This window comes from Marmota monax, unplaced genomic scaffold (genome assembly GCF_021218885.2).
Source record: "Marmota monax isolate L192 unplaced genomic scaffold, Marmota_monax_Labrador192_F-V1.1 WCK01_AAM20220418_F8-fsc00167, whole genome shotgun sequence".
Classification (NCBI taxonomy): Eukaryota; Metazoa; Chordata; class Mammalia; order Rodentia; family Sciuridae; genus Marmota; species Marmota monax.
In genome coordinates, this window is record NW_026694116.1 from 3,102,749 (window position 1) to 3,125,318 (window position 22,570).

A 22,570-nucleotide genomic window follows, 5' to 3' on the forward strand; every position below is an offset into this window, starting at 1 on the left:
TTTCTACAGACCAAAAAGAAGATGACTTGGCTCAAATCCATAACAGCTGATATCCAGAACTTCAGTTTATCTATCCTTACATCTGAGACAGTGGTTCTCCCACACCTGGCGGCTAATGAATAATGAACAATTTTAAGGCCTATTTCAAATGTAAGAAACCTTGGAGCTTGCTTGTGGGAATACCTTCAGACCCATATGCAAGTTACAGGAAGAAGGATGGGATATCAAAAGATGAGTCAAACCTAGGTGGTAACCAGGATGCTTTTTTCAATATCTATTTTATTGCCCTCTCCCACATCATGAAGTTATATTTTATTTTTTGAGCTCATACAGACCTAGGTTAATGTTTTTCTGATCAGTTCTATTTTTTGACTGTGGAGTTTTTAAACATTGCAATGGAGATTTCACCTGTGAAAAGCTACAAGGCCTTTACTATTGTCTTATGTGTTGTATGTTATGTGTGCACACTTGTGTTATGTGTTGTATGTCTGTATGTGCGTATGTCCATATATCATATATGAGGAGCACTCATGAAAAAATGGATCCAAATATTTTTTTATTATTCACGTGATTTAAATGGTTTAATTTTAGTTGGGTAAACAGCTATTGAGGATTGTTTTAATATGTGAACAAAAAAGGAGGTTAACAGATCTGTTTGTTAACTTTCACCTTTCCTTTTCATTGTATCTAATTCTATTCAGGATACTAAATTGTTTAGAAAATTGCTTTGTTTTAGTGCCTGCTGGAATGTTACATATTTTTTGTTTTATTCATCATTGCCAGAATTCCTATCTTCATCCCAGTGCCGGTGAAGACAAAGATAAAACCAAACTAGAGCTTCTGCAATAGCTATCACAACAAACTGTATAAACTGATGCATCAATGAATAATGTAACTCAACAAGTGATGCTCAGTCAAGAAGTCCATTTGCTTTGGGAGGAAATGGACATATTGATGGATTCCTCTGCTTTGAACTGCTTGCAGAACTTGCCTGGACTATGTATCACTTGTATGCATTGTGAACTATCTGTTGGTGCAGCGACTTGTGGTAGTGTTGGGGTATTTTTGCTGATGGTATCATTGGTGGTACAATTTTTCCAAAAGGAGCCGTCAATTGGCTTGGTGTTGTGGCATTTTAGTATCCTCCTCCCTTCTGCTAGCAAAGGCCAAATTTGGGGGCTAACAGAGGTGAGGCAAAGAACCGCACCCCACCACTGGTGCAAAAGGCCTATCCACAAGTATGGCTGTATGCTGGGCAGGTAGTCAGTGACGGGTATGATCCAATTGCAATGGTACCAACCTAAGACAGGAGGCTGACACCTTGAGGTCAGCTCATCCGATGAGGGGTAAGGACCATAAGTAGTATTGGCCAACCTAAGACAGGCATGGTCCCTAAGCCACATGCTTGTTTTTTAATTAAACAGAAGGGAGGAGATGTTGAGGGCCACCTAGCATTTTGCCAGAAGGAGTGGTTGAGAGGTGATGCCAGGGAGCTATTAAGATGATGATAATTAAGTTAAGCTGTGTATAATTGCTGTGACTGGATGATGCTGGATTGAAACAGGCTGTGTATTCAATTGTATATAGATCCCTGCTGTCTGGCAATAGGGTGGCTCTGGCAATAGGGCAGCTCCTGCTGCTTCGGCGCCCGCCCGCTAGTTCTCACGGAGTTCCTGTTGAGTTCTTGTGGAGCCTGGTGGAGGGTGAGAGAGTTCCCAGGGAAGCGTGTGTGGAGTGTGGGTGAGAGTTCGGGCAATAAAGTAGTTCCTGTTTGAACCTACAAGTACCTCCTGGCGGCTTGGTTACTTTGTGCCCAGCCAGACTTCGGCATTGGGGGGGAAGGGCAGGAGGGGACAGACTGGGACACCTTAATTAATAACCTTCTAGCTGGGGGCAATTCCTGGGACAGGCTAGCTTAGCCACAGGCTGGAACAGGGGCAGGTTCTTGATAAAGGTGGAGGAAGGCCCTGAAGGAATTGACATTTCAATCCCTCAGGGGACAGTCTCCTCCAACTTGCCAGACTCACTCAAAATGGGCCTCCTTGGTCCAACCTGACTCTAATTACCTACCTAAACTAACTGTCTAATTCTGGCTTCACCCTCACCTGCGTCCCCTGGCTCTGACCTTGGCTCTCCTGAGGTTAATTCACCTACCTGTCCTCTCCTCGGGTCTCTCCTCCTCTTCTGACTTAAATACCAGGCCTTCTCGCTCTCCAGGATCTTCTGGGAACTTTCTCTCCCACAGTTTCCTTCTTACTCTCTGGAATCCATTTCTCAGATCAAAGCGCTCTTCGCCTTTCTGATAAAAGAACGGGGGACAGAGGGCGTCCTTGCGTGGGCATCTGTGGGATAAGAGCCCACAGTGGACACTGGGGCTGAAGGAGCTGTCTGGTGTCTCTGATCTGCCAGGCCACTCCTGGCTTTATGTGCTGTCTCCCCTTCTCCTTTGGGGCATCTGATCTCCCTCTGACCTGATCTGGAAGTGTGCCTGCTTTAATGTAATTGTTTTGTGAGTTCTTTGTCTATTACCAGGGTTCTTTTTGATAGAGGTAAGAGATTAAGGTGAGCAATGCAGAAACAGTCCTATTAAAAATTTATCACCCTTATTCAGGCCCTGAGCAACTTAGCGAAACCCTGTATCAAAATAAAAAATAAAAAGGCCTTCAGATCTGGCTCAGTGGTTGCGTGCCCCTGGGCTCAATCCCTACTACCAAAAAAAGAAAGAAAAAGGAAAGAAATTCATTTCACTGACTCTTGCTCCAGCCACCATACTAGGGTTTCACAAAATGATTCCTGGGAACAGCACTGGGCACACATGATTGGAAAAGCTTCAAAAGGCTCAAGGGAAGATTTCCCACGTTGGATGGACATAAAAATTGTTCTTCACCTTCACCTTCTACTTGTTGAAGGGCTACATATAATTAAAAAGCAAATTAGATTAAAAGGGCTAATCAATTAGGTAGTTCTCCAAAGTAGACCTTCTGACCCTCATAAGAGGAATTTCCATTTAAGGGCATCTCCCTTGGATTTAGAAAAATAGTGAAAGGTATTAACTTAAATCTACCTAGAAGCTACACCTTTAAACCTTTTGCCTTCACTGGGCTGCAGCTTAAGCCTTTCTCCTAGGCGTTCAGGTTAAACTGTGTCTTTGATATGTAAATTTGGTTTCGACTAAGTCATACCTTTGGAAATGCAAATTAGGATTAACGGTTGCTTTGGGCTACAGAGGTAATGAGATCTAATCTAAAGAAAAGCAAACTCTTTAAAAACTGGCAAATGATAAATCTAAATGAAAGCTATAGAATCTTTGGAGTTTTTTGTCCACTTTTATGGATGTTTGTGCGCATGTTGTACGCACACGTTGTTGTGCGCATGTATCAAATGTCATATCTACATATGGGCTTACAGCTGACATTGTCAACGAAAGCAACTTCTAGGGTTTTTCTCTAGCAAATGTGAACCCAAAAAAATGAACTAAGAGACTGAGGCACAGCAAAAGCGGGACTTTTCTGAAAGTCTTGCAAGATTGGGCTCCTGGGGGATTGGCACACCAGACAAGCTACAGTCAGCATTTTATCCCCTGGTACTCGAGGTCCCACCCCCGTTCCTCATTGGCTGAATCCTATGGGGTGTACAATCTTATGGAACTTCACCTAGGTTTACTGTCTCTTACTGGGTGGTTTAAAGAAATATACCTTCAGCTGTCCCCACCTCCCTTTGTCCTCTTGTGGAGGGAGGCAAATCCGGGATCCAGTGCATTTGGGCCTGTGTGAAGTTCATCTTTATCCGTCAGGCCAGGCCCCTTCTCCCTGGGCTCCTGTTTGTCAAGGGGCTGTCATCACACTGGGGTGGTACCTGCTTGTAACTTTCCACTCTGCTGTCCCCTCCGGCTGCCTTTCTTACATCCCAATTTTACGTTTAGGGCTAAATACCATATTCTGAAAATGAACCACTGGACTATTTCTCACGAGTCCCCCTTTTTTTTATACTGTCTGGTCTCATTTTCATTTTTGTTCCATACCCTTTGGTATTGCCACCCTCCTAGCCATATACATTTTTTGAGGTGGAAACTGCCCATGGCAATGAGTCCACCCGCTTTCAGCAGCTGGACTAGCCGTTCCGGTCAGGAGCCTGTGGTAGGGTCTTTTCCGGCTCAGTTGGAACTTATCTTCTTTCCAGGTCTCAATGAAAACCAGGTCGCCAGGCTGGAGTTCATGAATGGCAAGCTCCACGGGAGGAGTCTGGGCCAGGAGCCCTTTAACCTGAGAATGATGAAGAAGAGGGCATGGCCAGTAGATATTCTTTCAGAAGTTGGTCTTAGTTTCCATGGTAGGGAATTCTGTAGTTTATCCCAAGTAAGGGAGCCCGTACAGCAGCTCATGATGAGTATCAGAACTAGATTATCATACCAGACAAGAACCAGGAATGCAGATAAAGTCCACCTGGTAGGAGATTAGGAAGATTTGCAGATCTCAAATTGACTCTGAGCAAACTTGTGACTCTGACGGAGATTTTGGGGAGATTTCTCAGGCACATCTGAATAAGAATCCTTTCTTCATAGCCTCCCAGTTTTCCTTACTTTGGAAAGGACTGACACAAATGTACATCTCAGGTTACTTTAAAGGAAACATTGTCTTTTCTTTTAAATGTTCATGTATGACTGTGGTTTGGTTCTACTTTCCTGCCAGATGTTCAACACCAAATTGGTCAAAATTGACCTTTTCCCTATCTGTTGTTAAAAGCAGTTGATATTTGTCAGGGATCACTCTTGGGAACTTGTGAAAAGTCTCTCGGTTCCTTCAGCTTTTACTCTACCAGTTGTGCCATCTGCCAGGATTGGTCAGGGTCTTGCCGACCACATGTAGCTTTCTTTGGAAGCATCAGGGACATTTCCCTCTCCAGTGGCCCTCCTCTTTCCTGAATGGGCACTGCTTGGCCTCTTGATCTCTCGGGTCCTCTAACCTCCTCATCGGAAGATTGGGTGACTTACCAGAGTTGCAGGTCCCCAAGAGGGGTCCCACCATTCCCTGACCTTAGAGGGCAAGGGTGAATACATTGACTGCTTTTTCCTTGGCCCTTTTACTTCAAACAATCACTGATAACAGTGCACACCAGACACAAGAGAGCCCTTTGTTTATTCCCTTACTCATAGGGCATCTGGATGTTAGGTGAGACATCAATCTCAGGAGTAAGGAAGACCAAGGTCTAGAAGCTAGACCAAATTTTTGGTAGGCAGGAATAAATATGAGGCTTGCAAAAGAAAGATGCCTCAGAATTTGGGGGGTGGGCACCAGGGCTGTGGGGCTGACACAAATGTTTGTCTTAAGTTCCATTAAAAGAACAATTGTCTTTTCTTTTAAATGCTCAAGTATGGCTGTACTTTGATTATAACTGTTTTTGCTAGGTGTTTAAGATGAAGCTGGTCAAATTGTCTTTGTTTCTATCTCTTGTGTATCTGCCAGGATGGGTCAGGGTCTCACTGAACACATGGCTTCCTTTGGAAGTATTAGGGACATCTCTGTCTCAAATGACCCTCCTTTTTTGCAGTATGTGCGCTGGTCGGCTTTCTGTTTTCCAGGATCTCATTGATCCCTCTAATTAGGTTGTAATGTGGCCCAGAGTTGCAAAGCCTTTAGAGAAGTCCCTGTCATTCCCTGGGACTAAGCTGAACTCATACGGCAAGAGCCAAATACTGGCTTATTTTTTCTTTCTTAGCCCTTTTATTTCCTTAACTTTAATCTCTAAGCTTGGACTTAAACGTCCAGCAAGCCAATTGGGGTCAGTATTACATGTTATCTGTCCTACAGGTGAAGGACTGTTGTCTCAAATTAACTCAGGTTCTTATATTAGAAGTTGTACTTCTGTACGACACTAACAGACAATAGTTATAAAGTTTACAAGGAAATACAAAATGAATTTAACAAGAGTAAGAACATTCATATAATAGCTATAAGGCAAGAAACATAATTTTTATAATCCCAAGCCTTTATTTTACCTTATGTTTTAAAGACTATATACTTGGAAGACACAAATACATCTAGTTTACAAAGAAGTCAGTAATAGCACCACAATTACACTGATGTTTTTATATTAGTCAAGTTTAGCTTTTAAAGACAATTTCAAACTGTGTAATGTACTGTAATACTCTAAAATAACATTTGTTCTTTAACTTTAGAGTTGTACAAACCCTAATTCCTTTAAGATTATTCCTTTAAAGAATAAAACTTAACAAACACAAAAAATTATCTTGATAGATAAGAGCAAATTAATGTTTTAAGAAATCTTTGTTAGTTCAATCCATAGAGGATTAAACTTTGGTTTATATCAGTACATTAATATTTAACCTTAGGAAAAAGACTTAAATAGCTTTAGCTGATTGTGCAAATCATATATATCCAGTTTAATTTAACACATACTTTTTGAAATTTACCCTCCACAAATCTTCAGCAACTTACTTTGACATTTTTTTGGGGGGATGGGAAGGTACCAGAAATTGAACTCAGGGGCACTTGACCATCAAGTCACATCCACAGCCCTATTTTGTATCTTATTTAGAGATAGGGTCTCACTGAGTTGCTTAGTGCCTCATTTTTCCTGAGGTTGGCTTTGAACTCGCGGTCCTCCTGCCTCAGCCTCTTTAGCCGCTGGGATTACAGCTGTATGCCACTCCACTTAGTTTACTTAGACATTTTTCAATTTTTTACTTTCTTATCACACAAAGACTTTCTCATCCAGCAACATTTCTTTATCCTTCTAGCTTTTAAAATATATTTCCATACCTAGAACCTTCTTACATCTCTTTCCTAGCTGTTGATCCCTTTTACATTTATATTCTGAAACAATTGTTATGAGATTTTTGAATTGAGACAACTACTCCATTTTTTTGAACCCAGGGCTGCTTAACCACCGAGCCATATTCCTAGCCTGTTTTATATTTTATTTAGAGACAGGGTCTCACTGAGTTGCTTAGGGCCTTGCTAACTTGCTGAGACTGGCTCTGAACTCATGATCCTCCTGCCTCAGCCTCCTGAGCCGCTGGGATTACAGGTGTGTGTCACTGAACCTGGCAAATTACTCCATTTTAATAAGATGAAATATTTGTTTTCATAGTACTTTAATTGAAACCCAACTGAAACCTCTTGTTCTCTTTGTATATAAAATTGCACCTGACAAAATCTTAACTCTTAGTAACCTTGTATCTAGTGAAGACATAGAAACAAAGCAATCTCAATTTTTTTTCATTTTTGGGATTATTCCATTTTTACCTTCATATGCTGCAGCCTTTAGGGAGGAACTTGGTAAGAAAGCAGGTGGTGAACTGCAAGAGCAGATAAGATAGCCAGCCATCTAGGTCCCACAGAGGCTTGAATTTAAAAGTGACACAATTTTCCTTTGGTCTCAAAGTCGTCCTCTGTGAGCCTCCTTGGTCTTGCAAGCTCAGCAGGTCTCTGCAATTCACATTTCGAATGCTAGCCTTGGAGAGGGAGAGATCCGGCAGAAGCTAAGTAAGGGAAGCTGCTGTTTTGAGTAAAACCTCACGTATAGGGCATTTAAACCATTTTTCATTTCTCCAGTTGGTAATCAGGTCTGGTTTGGAGGCAGAAAATTATTCGACGTGTCCTTTATCTCAACTGTGATAATATTACTTTGGAGGACAAAGTTCCCCTCCGAACAAAAATAAAAATAAACAGATGAAAGAGAACAGAACATGGGCATCTGTGCTGAGAAAATGGTCTCTTTGGCCAGGGCCACCTCCCTGATCCCGGAGCCTCTAGTGGCCCGCAGTTTCTGCCTTTCTTTCCATGACCTCTGGCTGGGGCCTCCCTCAGAATGGAGGACACTCACTAACTTCTTGGTAACTATTTTTATTTAAGAGAGCACATTTGCCAGCTAGTTGAGCCCTTAAAATTCCTTAAATGTCCCCTTTTGTCCTTTTGGGTCCTCACACTCTCAGGACCATGATTTCATGTTGTGCTCCTCAATTTGAAGTGGGACAAGCCTGTTACTGCGCTGGGCAGTGTCTGCGCCAGAGAACATCAATAACTTGGGTTCCTGAAGCAGGACAGAGGAGGGGCAGTTCCACTCTAATTAAGTCAGACGGACCTTCCCGTCTGTTTCCCTCCAGACGAGGGGCGTACAGGAGAAGAGGTGTCTTTAGAAAGTTTAGACAAGGAGGTCTAGTTTTTAATGTCATGGAGCTGGGGCCTTCTGAGAAACTGAGGCACCATGAAGACCCCTCTTCCAACACCCATTCTTGTGATCACGTCTGAAAAATGTCCCTTAGACTAACAGGAACGAGTTTTTGAAGGGACTGGCAACAGGGAAAGGGGACACTCTCAAGGGAGAGAGTGAGAGGAGAGGGACAGCATGCTTGTCCTGCACTCGAGTTTTATTGGGGATCTGTTTTAGTCAGCTGTTTCCCTGCTGTGACTCAGGGACCCGACCAGAACAACTGTAAGGAGGAAAGGTTTATTGGCGGGCTCAGGGTCTCAGAGTCTTCGTCCATGGAAGGCCGCTCCATTCCTCAGGGCTCCAGGTGGGGCAGAGCCTCATGGTGGGAGAGGGTGGCAGAGGGGAGCAGCTCACATCATGGTCGGGAAGCAGAGGGAGGCTCCACTGGCCAGATACAAGTATAGAACAAAGCCAGGCCCAGTTCCCACCCCCAGCCACACCCTAGCACCTCAGCTACCTTATATTGCTGACTGGGTTAGGACTCTTATGTCCCAACATTTCTCCTCTGAATCTTCCTGCACCATCTCACAGTTGGCTTTTGGGGGACGCCTCACATCCAAACCATAACCTGTTTCAAATTTCCAGAGAGTCCAGCCCAGGTCCACCTCTTGACTTTTGGGTGACATCGGACTTTCAAGTCCCCACTATCATGGGGGCCACTCCAGGTCACCTTGGCCCATGCCGACCTGTTCTAATTAGATTCCTAGTCATCCATTCTTACAGATCTATGGTGAGAAGGAACTGTCCTCATCTCCCAGAGTTTCAGGATCTGGTCACAGAAGTCTCCTCCTTCAGGGTGACTTGGGTCTTCACATTATTTTGGGCCTGCACTTGTCCTTCAGTGAACAGGTGGTTTGCTCAGGAATGTGACAAGTCCTGTCCACTTAGGCCAGGCAGAGCTACAGGTAAATTGCTTTTTGGAAAGGAAAGCACGTGGGGGTCAGCATAGTAGGCTCATTTGATTAAATTATTCCCTTAACCTTATGCTCCCACCATTAACATGTGTCTGTCCCATCACATACCCCTTTCAAGGACTTTCAGACCTAAATTCTTTGAGGGTATTTGGAACCCAACTCATCTGGCTGCTTTCTGCTGAGAGAGGTTGAAGTTGGGGTAAAGGGACCCCAAGCCCTTGTTCCCCATTACATGGGGCATGAGAGTTAAGGGCATTTAGCATCAGGGCAGTCCAGGGGTCCCTGGTGTCAGTTGGTGGGTGACTGGATGAGGTATACATAGGGCAGGGATCCTGGTAAGGCAACAATAAACAAATAAGGTGGCAAAGCATTCTTAATTTTTGCAAACAATTAGCATGAAAGTAATCAGTATTATTGGCTGGTCACTGGAAACCACAAACATGGTGATTCATTAAAGCTGTAGGTGGGATGAACCCTCATGCCCCGGGGTGTGAGTGAAAGCCAGTCAAGGTTTCAGAACATCAGCAGAGCTGTTAGAAACGTATACATAGGCTGGGCTGGGCTGGGCTGGCTGGGGCTCAGTGGTAGGGCGCTTGCCTAGCATGTGTGAGGCCCTGGGTTTGGTTCTCAGCACCGCATATAAATAAGTAAAATAAAGGTCCATCTACAACTAGAAAAAAAAGGAACATATACATGACATTTAGCTTTTATAATGTCACAGATGTCCTCAGGAGCTGTGGCTAACATGTCTGATGCCATCAGGTTTTTGCAAAATACCTTGATCTTGGCATTTCCTCTGGGTTCAGTGAGATCCTTTTATCTGTGTCATTAGGGCTTTCTTGGTAAAGTTAGTCAGGACTTTTTGTTGTGTCACATTACATCTCGTAGACCAATATGAGGGATAAATTTTGGGCTAGATGATCATACTAGCAAACACAGAAATGAGATCAAGCCCACTTTTGTAGGAGGTTAGAAAGATTTGTTGGTCTCCAAGTGACTCACAAAAAAAAAGTTTGTGACTCTGACAGTCTCCTGATGTTACCAGGCACCACTGATAGGAAGCTGCTTTATCACCTTCAGCTTAACTTACTTTTGGAGGGGGTTCATCTGCTATTTGGGGGGTGATAAATGAAGAAGAGGACTGGGGGTCAGGACCCGACTAGGGCTTATGGAGTGGGGAGTCAGCAGGAGTTAATGGTAGAGCAGAGCCAGGTTGGCGTGATGAGGCCTTGGGCAGAGGTTAGAGAACGCTTGGAGGTAAGGAACCTCAGGCATTTGCCATTTTGTTGGAGGAAATTGTCAAAGTCTTGGAGGATTTTTGGGTCAAAGTTCCTGAATTCCAAATTTGGGCCATCGACTTAGGTTATCTAAGTTATATCGCAGCCAGATCTGAGTACTCAGCCTAATAAGGCATTTACTTTTGAGATCAGATTGGAAGTGGAGGATTTTAAAAATTTTTAGTGAGACAACGTAAAGGGGAGTCCCATGGGAGGGACTGGTTAGCCCCCATGTTGGAGAGGTTTGACCAGGGTGGCGGTAGAGATCAAAGTGTCCCTAGATGCCTCCCATCACCGACAGAACAGACCACCACAAGAATGAGAAGGCGTCCCCTCCTGCCATCCCAGTGACGGAGGACCCCAGGGTCTGGACAAACTGGAAGTTCTCAGGCAGGGTGCCTTTGCGAGGGACAGAGAGAGCTCTTTCCTCTCTAGAGATGGCGGAGGTCAGTGCTCTATGTGGGGACAGAATGGCAGAGGTAGCCTCTGACCCAGAGGACTGATTGTGTAGGTAAAGAAAGGAATTGGAGGGGTAAGTTAGGAGGAGGTTGGCTTCAAGACCAACAAAGGACCATACAGGTCCTTGGTCCATCCACGTGGCAGTGAGGCAGCAGAATCTAGCCCAGGAATGGGTTGGATCTCGGGTCGCACACCAGCTGCCGTTTAGCTATAGTGGACTCGGAGGCTCTGGAGGCTCTGCAGGGTCTCCCTCTGTTAGGAGGAAGGAAGGAAAGAAATAGAAGGGAGGCGGGAAGAGAGAAGATGGTGGAGGCTCATTGGGAACGTTGGGGGCAAACTCAACGGGAGAGCAGGAGCCGGAGACGGAGCTCCGTGGACCAGCTGTGCTGATGAAGCCACAGAGGGCCACTTTTCAAGAATAAAATGGAGACTGGCTACAAAAAGGGTCTGAGTTTTATAGGGTTTAGCAGGGCCACATCATGGGGGAAGTTTTTCAGGTATTTTGGGGGGGCAGAAAAACTGGCAGATAAGGGAAATCTCAAAAGGCCAGAGTCCTCTGTTCCCTTTTCCGTCGAGGGGCTGTAGTCCGCCTCCTTCACTGCCCTGGGGCGGGAAGACCTTTCTGGGATTCAGTGCCTTTTGGCCTGAAGTTGATTTCTGTTGGCCCCGTCCCCTCCCCTCCCGTTGGTCAATGAGCTGTGAATTGTCACCTTATTAGGGGGAGGAGTTCAGGGACACCAAGATGGCGGAGACAGGGTATGCGAAAGAAGCTGCCGGGGACGAGACAAGGCAAAGAGTCCTGTTCCTGTTGACAACAGATCCCATCACCACGAGGACTCCTGCCACCGAGGACTCGTCACCATGACAACTGCCCCCACAGGTTCGAATTTTAAAATGACCAATGGGTAAAGTGGGAAGTATTCTTTTTTTTTTTTTTAAATATTTATTTTCTAGTTTTCGGCGGACACAACATCTTTGTTGGTATGTGGTGCTGAGGATCGAACCCGGGCCGCACGCATGCCAGGCGAGCGCACTACCCCTTGAGCCACATCCCCAGCCCCGTCAGTATTCTTTTTAAAAAAATATTGTTTAGTTGTCAGGGACATAGTCTTTAGCAAAGGCAGACACTGCAGGGGGCCAGGAGAACCGGAACCAGGCCCGGAGCTTCCTTTTTGTTTATTTATATGGTGCTGGGAATCGGTCCCAGGGCCTCACGCATGCCAGGCAAGCGCTCTGCCCCTGAGCCCCAGCCCCTCAAGTGGGCAGTATTCTAATTACGTTCTTTAAAGTAACCAGTGCAGGGGGAATATAGGAAAATACCTGATCAGGAATCGTAAGGTAGCCAATGGCAGCAGATGGAGTAAGGCCTTCCTAAGGTCCATGTGGGGAAGAGATCTCCCCACGCTCAGGAGACACGGCCTCGTTTCCCCACACGGAGGCCTGGCGCCTCACTTCTCCCTTGCCGAGCCCCCTCCGCTCTGCCTAACCGAGTGCCATGTTCACCTTCCGTAAACCAGTGCCTTGCCTGTTGCTTCTGTGTTCTTGTATGTTCTTTGTTGGGGCCACCAGGGACCTGGACTTCACCTGGACACTTTGGCGTTACCTGCTTGGAACTTTCTACTCTGCTCTGTTTTCCTCTGGCTGCCTTTCTTACACCCCAATTTTATATTTAAGGCTAAATGCTGGTTCTGAAAAGGGACGGACAGGCTTTCTGTGTCTCACAGCTCAGCTCAGTCTCCGGCATGGTGTGGCCCTCTGTAGAAATGCCTGCTGTCTGGACGGTCAAGGGTCTTATGTTTTCTCTCATATGCAGGAGCTAGAGAGGAAAAAGGAAAACCAAGGGGTGGGGGTGTCATGAATTTGATATTAGGTATCCCCCAAAAGCTCACATGGGAGATGAAGCAAGGAGGCTTAGAGGGGTTATGGGAGCCTTAATCCAATCAGTGAGTTAATCCCTGGTAGGCGCATGGGGTGTCACTGGAGGACATGGGGCCTTGGGGCAGGCCTTTGGGGTGTATATTTTGTCGCTGGCCAGTGGAGCCTCTCTTGCTTCCTGGTGTGAGGTCTAGAATCACCTCCCTCCACACCCTCTTCTGCTCAATGCCCCGCCTCACTTCTGAGCCCCGCAGAGTCAGCCTTCCATGGACTGGACATCTGGAACCCCAGCCCCCAAATAAACTTTTCTTCCTTATTTTTCTCATCAGGTCTGTTAGTCACAGCAGTGAAAAGGCTGACTAAAACAGGGGGTCTCATGAAAATCGAGGGGACGTCAGAAGAGCAAAGGGGCAGAGAGGAGGGGAGGGTGGGGGAGTGATGTTGGCCAAATCGTGCCGTCACACTGTGTGCACGTATGAATGTCACAACCAATTCCACCACTGTGTGCGACTACAGTGCACCAGTAAGAAGTGTGGGGGAAAGAAGGGAAAGGCGGCCGTCCGGCCCTGGCCTGTGGGGGAAGTTCTGTGCTCTGACAGGCCCACGCCCTGCTCCGGGCCTGGTTCTGGTTCTCCTGACCCCCTGCAGTGTCTCCTTAAAGCCTGTGTCCCTGCTGCTGTTTCTTGCTGTCCTCTCAGCCCACACCCTGTGTGGGAGGACACGTGTGACTGGCCCCAGTGATCCAGACTGCAGCCGTGGAGGAAGAGGCTTGCCCTGGTCACGGCCCCGAGCAAGGAGCACTCAGTGAATCCAAGATGCATTCATTGTGCTCCCGTCAACTCTGACATCGTGGAAACGAATGTGTCTGGTCCACACGATGGCACGACTCTCAGGACAACCTGTCTGTGACCTCCCAGCCCCCAAGGCCTGGGAAATGGGTGCCCAGTTTCTCTCTCACTTCGTCTGTTCTTGGCCAAGGATGAAGTGGCCTTCTCTGCGCAGCGGGAGCCGGATCAGTCCCACATCCTGAGGAAAGAAGGCCCGGCTTTGGGGGTCAACAACGGAGCCTATGACCACACTGAAATTATTATGTATGATTTATTTACTTTTGTGATACTGGGGATTGAATCTAGGGGCACTTTAAACTGGGCTCAATCCTCAGCCCTATTCTTCTCTTTTTTTTTTTTTGAAGAAGGTACTGGGGATTGAACTCAGGGTCTCTGCCTCCCCTCCCAAAGCTGTTCCCACCTAGCAACATCCAGCCCCTCTGGTCCATCGCCATTGTGGGTTCAGTGGAAACTCCTCCTGCTTTCCCTCTCAAGGGAAGGAAAAGACCACTGAGCCACGTCCCCAGCCCTATTTTTTGTATTTTATTGAGAGCCAGGGTCTCACTGAGTGGCTTAGCACCTTGCCTTTGCTGAGGCTGGCTTTGAACTCTCCATCCTCCTGCCTCAGCCTCCTGAGCTGCTGGGATCACAGGCGCGAGCCTGCAGGCTTCTTTTTATCATTAATCATTACTTTGCTCCAGGGGGTGGGACCAAGGGGGCTCTACCCTGAAGCTGCATCCTCAGTCCCCTGGGGATTGGACCCAGGGGCACTTTGCCTCTGGGGCCAGCCCTTCTTTTTAATTTTGAGACAGGATCCCACTAAGTTGCCCACTTGGCCTTGAACTTGCAGCCCCCCTCCCCCAGCCTTCCAAGCTGTAGTTACACCACTGCCCCCAGCTGATTTTGGTATTTAAAAATTCAATTAATGTAACTCACCACATTAACAGATGAAGGAAGATGGAAAAAGTATATGATTTTCTCAATATCTGCATAAAATAAGTGAATTCCATTTAACTTTCATAGTTTAAAGAAAGTCTTGGGCTGGGGATGTGGCTCAAGCGATAGCGCGCTCGCCTGGCATGCGTCTGGCCCGGGTTCGATCCTCAGCACCACATACAAACAAAGATGTTTTGTCCACCAAAAACTAAGAAATAAATATTAAAAAATTCTCTCTCTCTCTCTCTGTCTCTCTCTCTCTCTCTGTCTCTCTCCTCTCTCTCTCTTTAAAAAAAGAAAGAAAGAAAGAAAGTCTTATAAAACTTGGAAGAAGAATGGAACTTGTGCTGGGACTGTGGGGAGGCCTTGCCTAGTGTGCCCGAGGCCCTGCCTTCACGGAGGGTCACAATCCTAAAGGCAGGTGGACACCTGACTCAAATCCCACCCCAGGAGCCCAGGGCCACACACCCTGTTGCTCACAGGTGGTCCAGAGATCAACCTGCACCAACCCAGGAGCACCACTTCTCCCAGGGCTCTGCCTTCCCTCCCAAAGCTGTCCCCACCCAGGGTCATCCCGCCCCCTGGTCCACCGCCATTGAGGGTTCAGTGGGAAGTACTGCTGCTCTCCTTCCCAAGTTCCCCAAGCACTCTCAGCTCTAGGTCCGGGGACACGGTTCTGACCACTGGAGCTCCAGCTGCTGGGAGCCGCAGGAGCCTGCTCAGGATGTGGCCCTTGTTTGTGAGCATCCATAATGGCTCAACAGATCCTTTTATTTTAGGGAGTTTTGGTTTAACAGAGGCCACTAAAATAAATATATAGCTGGGTGAGGTGCCCCGCTTGTCATCAGCTATACCTGAGGCCGAGGCAGGAGGATGGCAAGTTGGAGGCCCCTGGGGAGAGCTTACCTCAGAATTAAAAATAAAAAGGGCTGGAGTATCCCTGGAGGGTGGGGCACGCCTGAGCTCAATCTCAGTACAACAAAAAGAAGAAATAAAGAAAATTTATGTAAAGATTGGAACAGAAGAAATAAAGAGAATCTCAGATGAATTATTAAAATCAATATGGCAGATATGCAATGTTGCTAGATAGAAAATTAATATATAAAATCAGCTTTGAAATTCCAAATGCCAGGAAGAAACAATTTGGAAATACAAATATACATTTTATAATAACATGAAAATACATTATGCCTAGTAATAATCTAACAAAAATGCTTAGGATTTTTACGAAAAAAAAAAACCCTCAGCATTTATTTTTGATTTTTTTTTCGTTTGAGGAATTGAATCCAGTTTTGCTCTGTCACTGAACTACAACTTTAGCTGTTTTTTAAAAAATTATTTTGAAATTCAGTATGTTTCCCAGCCCAAAATACCCGTGAAGAAGAAAAATACCAGCATAGCAGCACACACCTGTAATCCCAGCAACTTGAGAGGCTGAGGCAGGAGGATGGCAAGTTTGAGACCAACCTCAGCAACTTAGCAAGGTCCTAAACAATTTAGCAAGAACTTGTCTCAAAATAAAAAATAAAAAAAGCTGAGGATGTGGCTCAGTGGTTAAGTCTTCCTGGGTTCAAGCCCCAGGAAAGGAAGGAAGGAAGGAAGGAAGAAAGAAAGAGCAGTTTGCCTCTCTAGAGTTTAAGACTTATTAGAAACTTGCAAAAAGATTGTGTGATATGAAAGCACAGATGTGCAGCCCAGTCAGTGAAACAGAATAGAAACCCTGCAAGAGACCCACATACTACTGGAGATTTGATTCATCATAGAGCGGGATCTACAAGGCCTGGGAAAGGACAGATTCCCTCAATCAGTGGCCCTGAGATAATTGGTTATCCACATGGGAAAAAAACCTCCACCTTAGCTGGGCACAACGGCTGAGACAGGAGTTCAGAGCCGGCCTCAACAACATAGTAGGGCCCTTAACAACTCAATGAGACCCTGTTTCTAAATAAAATACAAACAATGGGCTGGAGATGTGGCTCAGTGGTTGAGTGGCCCACGGTTCAACCCCCATTACCAGAACAAAACCAAAAACAAAACAAAAAAATAAAACCCCAAATCTCCACCCTCAATGGTATCAAAATATACAAAAATAAATTCTTGGTGAACTACAGCTCTAAATGTGAACAGAGAAATAACAGAAAACTTACAAGGTAACAGAAGATGCTTTCCTGAACTTGGGGTCAGAAAAGAGCTTAATGCCTTTAATAAGAGCATGATAACCAAAAACAGCCTTTACTCCCAGGGGCCAGCGGTAAGTACTCAGTACAGCCAGGCCTGCACCCTGGGGTTACTTTTGGGAGGGCAGCCCAGGGTTCTTGGGGTTGTAGCCCACATTGCCACCAGCAAGGGAAAGAGGTCAGAGTGCTCTGCGACAAGGAATCCCAGTTAGATGGAGAGGGTTGCATGTCGACGTACGTGGGACATACTGACTGATGGGTTCCCAAAGCAGCTCGCTGCACTAAAGGCCCTGGCTCCCAAGGCACTTAGGAGCAGTGACACCCCGCCGCGAGGATTGTGAGGAATCTTGGTTTTTAACACCATTTTCCAAAACAGCAGGCAGTACTCCTGGGAAAGGCTGATTGAAGGATGGCAGAACTCCGTGGAGAAGAATTCCAAATAAAGTTTGCACATGTTCTGTCTTCCTCCATGTAGGCTGCGTGAGCTGACTTGCTCCCACGGGATGCGGTAGGGGTAGCAGGAGGCAGGATCTCTGTACAGGGAAAAACCTGACGGCAGTCATGCTCAGGGTCAGCACCAGCCATGACCCCTGGAGGCCTGTACCCTCCGTGAGCCGCCAGTGCTCCTGCCTCTGCCCGTCTTCTGTGCAGTTCAGGAACCGGGCTCATTCCTATGGTCCCCGAAACCCAGGAGGCTGAGGAGGGAGGGTCACAAGTTCGAGGCCAGCCTCAGCAAGTCAGCAAGATCCTGTCTCAAAATAAATAATAAAAAGGGCTGGAGATGTGGTCAGTGGTAGAGCGCTTCAGGGTTCAAGCCCCAGTACTGAAAAAAGGAAAACGAAAACCTAGAGAGAGAAGGAGGAGGAGAAGGGAGTTGGGGGAAGGGAGAGGAGGGGAGAAGGGGGAAGGCAAGGAGGTGGAGAGGACAGCGAGGGAGGGCGGGCAAAGAAAGGTGAGGTTCGGCCCAGGCCTCCGCCACACAGCCTGCCCGGGCCGGCTGGGCCTGGCTAGCCAGAGTCCTCCACGCCCAGCCCCAAGCCCCGCCTGTGGCGCCCCCCACTCCCCAACCCCGGCGTTCAAGGAGCATGCGCAAGAGCCGGTGTCCAGAGCGGACCGCGCGAGGCCTCCAGTCTGCAGCTGGAAGAAGGGTGTGCGGAGGCCAGTCTCCAGGACAGGCGCTCCCGGGAAGTGCTGCTGCAGAGCGCACGCTGAAAGTTAAAAGGCTTCTGGCTCCAGCGCCGGCGGGCAGCAGGACCTGGGACCTCGCAGGCAGGGTTTCCTGTCCGCGCCAGGGAAGTGGACGAGGCCAGGCGGAGCTGCAAGGTATCTTCTGTTCCACTGAGCACTGTGGCCATGGTGCGGGGCGGGCCCCGCGGGCCAGCTTCTGCGGTGGGAGCCGCCTGGCCAGGGTCATTGCCCAGGCCTCGAAAAGCGCGCAGTTTGCAACTCTGGCAACCGATGTCCTTCCACTCTGAGTGTGCATCATTGTCTCGGAGAACAGCTGGCAGGACTGCTGCCCGCTGCTCTTAGCCAGGATGACCCCACCTGGCTGCTCGCCTTTGTCCCCAAGGCGGACTATCCAGAGCAGAGCATCTGGCCTACAGGTCAGCCACGGAGGGCTCCAGCGGGGGACAAGACACCGTCACTGCGGATGGCATGCATCCCTCCGGGGCCTGTTCACCAGGCGAGCAAGCAGGCTGGTCGTGAGTGTGCGCTAGGAGCTGGGTGGAGCCCGGATTTCTAGACGGTCTCCTATCTGGGCCTCCTGAAAAATAAGTGGAGACCCCCTTCCAGTGTGTTGAGGGGCTGACCCGCGCTGCCCCTTGCCTGGTGGAGGAGAAGGCTGGTCCCCAGGAAGCTCTGCACCACGGAGCAGACTGTGTGTTTTTGCTGGAATATAATTGGTGAAATGGCTTGTTGTTTGTTTTTGTGGTATTGGGCATGGATCCCAGGGCCTCCAGCAAGCAGGCTAGGTGAGGCTCTGCCACGAGATACCTCCCCAGCCCGGGGGTTGGGTTTTAAAAAAGCAACAGGAGGTTAATTTTTTTTTTTTTTTTTTTGCCATTTCATTCCAATCTCGACCGAATCAGGATTTAAAGTAGTTTATTATGGAATACTGTGGCACTAACTTAAAGAAAAGGTGAGGTAAGTATGTAAATCATCCAATAGAAAAGTAAAGTAAAATCTTGAACGTGTTTTACAAAAGCCAAAACCAAACAAAACGAAAAAAGCCCAACAACAAACAAACAGAAAACCAAAAAAGCTGGGAAAGTCTGAGAATCTGGTGGTCTAGAGGGGCCCAGGAGGTGGGGTGACTAAGGCCATGTGTGGCCTGGGGTCCTGAGGCAGAAGGAGGACATGGGTGGAACTGAGGAAGTCCCGATAAAGCCTGACTTCAGTGAGTGCTGCTGTGTCCCTGTGGGCTCCTGAGTGGTACCAAGTGGGCCCGGCTATTGCAAGACCACCTCATGCAGAACATTGGGTGGGGGCTCATGGGAACTCTCACCGTCCCCGAGGCTTTTCTGCGACTCGGAAGCCACTCTAAGATCATAAAAGCTTATTCAAAATATCCTTCTCAGGAGTGAAAAGGAAAGCCGCCGAGTGTGAGAAAGAAATTCGTAATCAGCCAGGTAAAAGGGAAGATGGCTGCAGAATGGTCAAAAAGTAAAGAGCAAAAGTTCTTCTGTGAGCTTTTGAAAGTTTCCCAAAGGGGTAAATTTTCTAGAGCTGGACCTTCCAGAGGGAATACTTTTCTGGAAGCTAACAATACTTTACAAGGTTGAGAAACACTAAATTGACCAGTCTGCCTCTTCAGCTGGACTTAGAAAATTTACAACCAACCAGGACCGAGTTGGTGTCCAAGTTCCAGGGTTACCTCAGTCCTGTTTAACTTCTCTAAAGACTGTTCCTTTTTGTTAGGAAAGCCTCAGACCTGCTCCACCTCTGTGGAGCGTTCATTCACTCTAGTTCAACTGGGTTTGAAAAGTATATCCAGAATAAAAGGATCTTTGCTTTAACCTTGTTTGTGATTTCTTGGTTTGCAAATAAATGTGATTGATAAGGGACTTACATCAGTCGGAGTCCTGCTGGATGAAAGCAAGTATACCTTTCATTTGGACAGAGAGCAGTTAATATAAGAAATAATATATAAGTCCAAAGCTGTTCAATATATAACTTCCAGAATAAAAAAGAACTTGAATACATCTTAAAGATAGCAAACGCAACAGATAACCACCACCACCCCTAAGGATGGGGACCAGTGCAAGAGGTTGGATTAATGGAAACTTGAAGAGACAGAGGTGGGACCCCAGGGGGGTGTGCTGGCTGTCTTGGGGTCTTTGGTTGAGAGCAGCCTCCCAGGGGAGGAGATAGGAGGGAAAAGGGGAGGATGATGAGCTGAAATCGAATTCCATGCCTATATGAGTTTTTTTTTTTGGGGGGCGGGGGATGAACCCAACTACTTTGTAAAACTCTAAAGCTCTAAAGAGGGTCCTGGGAGGTCTGGACCTGGAGCTCAGAGGAAGGCGCCAGAGAGTTGGGGCTGGTGTCCCTGAGTGGGGCGACACGATAAAGTGGATCTTGTGCACGTTGGGTAAACTACAAACTAGATTCGACTGCTTTAGGAAACAAGGCACAAGGGAGCAGGAAGCACCCTGCTGCTCCCGAGGTGAGGGAGTCCAGGGGACGTGGCCCCCGGGAGCAGACGGAAGAGAGACAGGTGGCCGCTCCCATTCCTCCGCAAGGCGACACCTAGCTCCCTTCTGATGGAGCTGAACACGCACCGGCCAAGGGTCACTGAGGTTTGCAGGGTGCCTGTCCCTGCATCACAGAGCAGAGCATAAGAGATGCACAGAGACGTGTTTGGGTGAAGGGCCCGAGGTGACAGGCAATGGCACCTGGCAAGTCCACCCCTCGATCTATCCTTTCCATGTATACATTTCGTCATGGATTTGTACTTCCACATTTCAAAAGCAAAACAATTTTGTACCTCACAGGACACAACTACTTTCCTACAGGTGTGGAACAGTCTGTCCTCCCCCACCGCAGGAAAGAGCGGTGAGTCCCCAGTCTGAGCTCCCTCTTCTGGGCTGTGAATTGCTCTTTTTATCTCTCCTGCCCAGATATGCTCTTACCTGAGACTAAACCGCAAAGTTAACTTTCAGCAACAGTCACCGACCTCAACAGGGGAATGAGGGGTAAAAGAGTAGCTAGAGACAAGTGTGCACACAGTCAAGAGGCCAGCGAGCAGCGGAGGTGTCATGCGCAGAGCTCACTGCAGCTGGCTCCGGTCCGCCTCTGGTTCAAGCATGAGCTTCATCCAGGAGAGAGGACCTCCAGCCTCACATGGTGGTTTGGTGGTGTCCCCCAGGGGTGCACACCAAACTCCCCAGGGGTCAGCCTACTGCACAGGCTCTTCTGGGTGGCAGGGCCCGTGGAGAGGCTGGCGACTTCCCTGGGCAGAGGCCATTGTGGCACATCTTGCTCAAGAGTGAGATCCTTGTGGATCCATGTCACAGAGAACGACTGTGGTGGTCAGCAGACATTCCCGAGCACAGGATGGAGGAGTCCAGGGCAGGGATGGCTGCACGGCTATTCCAGTGAGAATGATCGTCATCCCTCCACGTGGGCGAAGTCTGTGCCTCTGGCGGCCGCCCCTGCGGGCTGCTTCCACAGGTGGTGGCGCCACGCTGGCGCTCAGTGATGGCCGGTCAGGCAGTGACCAGGGAGTCCGTGTTGTTGTCAGGGCTGAGCCTCCATCTCCCCCGCCACAGGGTACCCATGACCTGTTAAGCACGCGTGGACTCTTTAGGAGAAGAGGCAAAGAGCTCTCTGAGGCGGAGGCGGAGGCGGAGGGGTTAGTGGCAGCTTAGGCTGCGAGACAGCGTGGAGGAGAATGGGAGCAAAGGGACAGGGCTCGGGAGGCTCAGTCAGGCTCTGAAATCAACGTGATGTCACACAGCCCCGAGACTGTGCTGCAGAGCCTCGGGTTGAACAAACAGGCGGATCACATGGTATGTGAGTTACATCTCAACACAGTGTGTTTTCCTTTTTTAAAAAATTTTTAGGTGTAGTTTAAGTACATTTATTTATTTATTTATTTATTTTTATGTGGTGCTGAGGATCGAACCCAGGGTCTCTCACATGCTAGGTGACCGCTCTACCACTGAGCCACAACCCCAGTCCAACACAGCAGTTTTTAAAAGAGAGTTCTGGATGGTGGTGGAGCACTAGCCAAGCACGTTCAGGGGCCTGGCGTGATCCCCAGCACTGGAAACAAACAAACCAAAAAGTGTGCTCAGGCTGGGGACACAGCTCAGCTGGTAGAGTGCCTGCCTTGTATGCACAGGGACACCAGTGGGTACCGTGAGCACGGACTCCCAGCTCTGCTAAGGAAAAATGGACAGAAACTGTCAGAATAAACTATTTTGCAGCTCAGGAGAGTATCCAATGGCTTGTAGCTAAAGCCAGGTGCGGTGGCACATGCCTGTAATCCCAGCAGCTTGGGAGGCTGAGGCAGGAGGATCTTGAGTTCAAAGCCAGCCTCAGCAACTTCACAAGGTCCTTAGCAACTCAGCAAGACTCTGTCTCTAAATAAAATATATAAAAAAGGGCTGGGGATGTGGCTCAGTGGTTAAGCATCCCTGGAATCAATCCCCAGAACCAAAAGACAAAACAAACCCAAACCCATCTGATTCTTGTTAAAAATAGCAAACTTTATGGTGTTCAGTGTCCCCAGGCCTGTCTCACACTCCCTACAGAGACAGCGTTTTCCCTTTAGAGCAGGAGGGTCTACCCCAGTTAGCTCAAGGCCCATTCTGCCCTAATATCATGAAGGTGTGTGCAAGGGACAGAGAACCTGCCTGTCAGTCCAC

General features: G+C 47.7%; 2 long non-coding RNA genes across 2 annotated transcripts; one reads left to right on the forward strand and one right to left on the reverse strand.

Moving 5' to 3' along the window:
• Positions 1-16,694: 16,694 nt before the first annotated feature.
• On the reverse strand, positions 16,695-21,660 carry LOC131425008 (uncharacterized). The gene is made up of 2 exons (XR_009228753.1): positions 20,831-21,660; positions 16,695-18,462 (listed from the first exon to the last, which is right to left on the reverse strand). It is a non-coding gene; the product is annotated as an uncharacterized LOC131425008 (long non-coding RNA).
• LOC124107553 (uncharacterized) lies at positions 17,655-19,714 on the forward strand. Its single transcript, XR_006856461.1, has 2 exons — positions 17,655-18,020; positions 18,302-19,714. It is a non-coding gene; the product is annotated as an uncharacterized LOC124107553 (long non-coding RNA).
• Positions 21,661-22,570: the final 910 nt, after the last annotated feature.